The sequence below is a fragment of the Lactuca virosa genome, chromosome 9 (genome assembly GCF_052849685.1).
Source record: "Lactuca virosa cultivar CGN04683 chromosome 9, Lactuca_virosa_CGN04683_v6, whole genome shotgun sequence".
Taxonomy (NCBI): Eukaryota; Viridiplantae; Streptophyta; class Magnoliopsida; order Asterales; family Asteraceae; genus Lactuca; species Lactuca virosa.
The window spans coordinates 124801677-124805461 of record NC_136434.1 but is presented as its reverse complement, the minus strand read 5'-3'; the positions used below and the strand labels follow the sequence as shown (position 1 = coordinate 124805461).

Genomic DNA, 3785 nt, shown 5'->3' with positions numbered 1-3785 from the left:
TTCAGGGTCTTATGTTTTTTCTTTATTTTTCTGATCGTCTTTTTCTATTTTTGATTTGTCTTTCGCTCTTCTTATCTTTCTGATTTCTATCTTCGTTTTATTCGTTTTATTTTATATGTATTTATGTTTCTAGTAATCGGCAAAGATTATTTGATCAAATTAATCATGTTTCTGATTTATGTCTTTTATTTTTTATTTGATTAAAGTAAGTGTTTCTAAATTTTTCATGGGTCTCTAAAATCATACCGACTGTTGTACTTTCCAAGATGGTGATTTTGTATGAATGTAACTGAGCAACAAACTTAAGTTTATTCTTGTTAGTTGTTAATGTTTTGTGCAACAAGTTCAGATTTTTGTGGTCATGTTTTGACTCTTGATTTTTATGTGTCTGAGTTTATGTATCTCTGTATGAGAATGCTGATAATTTTGGTGTGAATTGTGATCCTGATGTCTTGAAACACGACTTTAATATAAAAAGATGAAGTAATTTAGCTATTATCATGTTTTGTTTGCTTATTTATGAATTTTAAAATTGCTCTAATAGGTAATGAACATATATATTAAGTTTTGTAAGCACGTTGCAACTGTTCACTATTTGGTATCGAAAACTATGGAATTGATAGCATACTGTTGTTGATTTTGTGATATAAATTGGTTTGACCATCGGGGATTTGAAAACATGGCTGATTAGATGTGTCACGAGTTTAATATTTTTCACTCCTCCAGGAGTGATTAAGTTTTGTTTTATTTCTTTTTTACTTAATGTATAAAAAACTGAATGAGTTAAGTTATGAAAGGGTTGTCTTTTTTTGCATGCTTCAAATATAAAAGAAATGCTCAAAATCTATGCAAATGAACTATTGTCATGCTGTTTTCAATCAGGCCATGGAAACCCAACATTTTTATCATCCTTTGGTAGCAAAGACAGCAACTATTAGTCTTTTGAATGTTAGAGGGACGTCAAACCTTGGTTTCGATGCAACCTTCATAAAGCCACACAAACACAAACAACACTCTTCTCAGGTATGTATATATGGTATCTTATCTTTTCCCCTCAAATCTCATGATACAAGTTTTTCAAAAAAACAAAAAAACAAGTGACTTCATTTTATAAATGATTCATTCAACAGAGCGGATCCGAAGACTACCGGATTAAGCATAGGAAAGTTGCATCAATTGTGGCCAAGGTATCCAACTTAGAAGAATACAAGTGCGTGCAAGAAGTAGTTATGACAAACCAATCCAAGTTCCAAAAGACGCTCATGATTTGGGCAGAATACAAGTGCGTGTCAGCGATAATAACATCCATTGCAAGAGTCATGATAAGTCAACCGAAGCTCCTAGTGATGCTGGCGATGGCTGGAATGACCATGTCGATTAATTTCATGTTCATTTTGTGGCGAGAATCTGCACCCGACTTCCCACCTCTTTGGTTTACAGCTCTTGCTGCAACCATTCCATTTTTACCTGTCCTCCTTAACTTTCTTCTCATCCCAAAAACCACCACCATCAGGTATACAATTGCTGCCTCCATTCTCGGACAGGCTCTTGGATTTATGGCCCTCAAACGCTTTTACGCCAACCAAACCTTCTCTCACCGCCTCTGACTTCTCTTGATGCCTCTTATATTCTATATCATGTGAATGTTTGTTAAAAAGGTCTAATAAACCCATCTAATCAAATTGCTCATTGCATTTTTTTTTTCTAGTATAAATATATTAATCCCGTTGATTATCAAAAATGATCAATTCACAACCCACTAAAGGCCCTATTATATGTGATTACATTGACAATAAAGTTAGCCCAAATCATATATATCATTTTGTCCGTTGATATTTTGCTTGGTTTTGAGATAAAGAGACTACTATTTTATAATTAACTAGGTGGTTATAACTGTTGACAATTTTTAAAAAATGTTGTTTATTTATTTTTCAATATATAAATAATAGTTTTCAGAAAGTATAATGCTATATAAGGAAATGTTTTATGCTTATTTTTCAAAATCTTCAAAAAAGGAAATCCATTTTACATGTAAATGCCGCTATAAATGGTAATTTTTAGAAACTAGAATGCTATAAACTTGTAGTCTATTCGATTTTACAACAACCTATTTGAAACATAATGGTTAGAGAATAAATAAACATTCAGTTGTTATAAATAATAAAAAGGATAATGACATAAAAACCCTAAAGCTTACAAGTTTTTGTCGGTTTTATCATTTTGCAGATTTTAGATTCATTAAAACAAGATATTTGCAATTTTTTTTTCAATTTTAACCTTTGGTTTATTAAAGTCTTGAAGTTTGGTAGAAAATTCGGTTTTACCATTTTTTCTGGTTTATAAAAGCCCTTAAGTTTGGTTTTTTGTTCATTAAAGTTCTTAAGTTTGCCAAAAAAATTTATTTTTACTGGATAGGTTTGCAAAGTGGGTAAAATTGAAAAAAAAAAGTTGCAAATTTGAGGCTTTTATGGACCTAAAATATGATTTTGGGTAAAGCCGACAAAAGCTAGTAAACTTAAGGTTTTTGATGACATTTGCCCATAACAAAATACAAAAGCAAATAATCATCATGGTACTTAATTGTTTACGTACATTTCCATGTAAAGTGTTTTTGTTTAGTAACAAAACTAGATTATGACCCGCGTATAACGCGGGGGACATATAAAAAAATACATATAAAGGCAAAACTAATCCTAATAACTAATCAATGTTTTCAAAAAAAAAATTATTAATTTACAAAGATAGATGTTTTATTTGTAAAATTATAATGATTAGTTAAAATTAATATATACATTGGAATATCTGATTGACGTTTTGTATGTGTGGATATTTGCTATAACATAAGTGTACAATTGTTAATTTAAACTAATCATGCAAAATGTTTCGAAGATACGAACATTTTTAAAAATTGTAATCTTAACCATATATATGTGCTAATATTGATTCTTGTAATTGTGATTTACACGGTATAGACAACATCAACACCAATTTTTTTTGTTTTAATTTCGCTAAGTTTTTTTTTCATTTAATAGTACTTATTATATGTGCTACTGTGCCTCTAAAACGTGAAAGAAAATTCTAAGTAAAAAAATGACTATAAACAATAATTACTTAAAATTTACATCAAGAGACATTCAAACGATAACCAATTCCAACACTTGAAAAGGCTTCAACATCATCAGCTAAATTGGCGGGTAGAAACTATAAAAAAATAGTCAAAATGTTGAAAAAAAAAACTAAAAACTAACATTTTAACCATTCTTTAGAAGATAAGATACTATATAATAGATAACAATAGTATAGAGTGAGTACCTTCTTTGCCAACTTTCTTCATAGCGTTAGCAATAAGTTCATCGATCTCCCTTTTTCTACACATACACACTCTTCTTTGAGCTTTTTTTTTGTTCATAGACGATAACCGAATGATCGTTTATTGTTTATATAATATTACTGTCATGAAATATGGATGCAAAACATATGTTGCTTCCATCATGCTGATTAAATCTACAAATTTGATTCGTACAGAAAAGAATGAAAGAAGCATCCCAATTTTTGGATGTTGTTATTTTCCACGTTTAATAAACATTTGAATGAAAGCACATTAATATATTCTGGTTAGGGAGGATGGAGTCATGGTAAAATTGGGAGGTACCATTGGTACCTCCAAGACACCACTCCAGTTTGAGTGGGCTAGGAGGAGTGGGTTGTTTATGTAGCTTCATTAACCTGCTTCATCATCATCATCTCTCTCTCTCTCTCGTACCATGTGTTTTAAAACTTGTACC

General features: G+C 30.6%; 1 long non-coding RNA gene across 1 annotated transcript in view; it reads left to right on the top strand.

The window, feature by feature from the left end:
- The window catches only part of LOC145138082 (uncharacterized), a 2019-nt gene extending 337 nt beyond the window's left edge, over positions 1 to 1682 (top strand). The window contains exons 1-3 of the long non-coding RNA XR_013721316.1: positions 1 to 6; positions 883 to 1023; positions 1131 to 1682. The exon at positions 1 to 6 is cut by the window's left edge and continues 337 nt beyond it. This is a non-coding gene — a long non-coding RNA (uncharacterized LOC145138082). The remainder of the gene's footprint in view (positions 7 to 882; positions 1024 to 1130) is intronic.
- The last annotated feature ends 2103 nt before the right edge of the window (positions 1683 to 3785 follow it).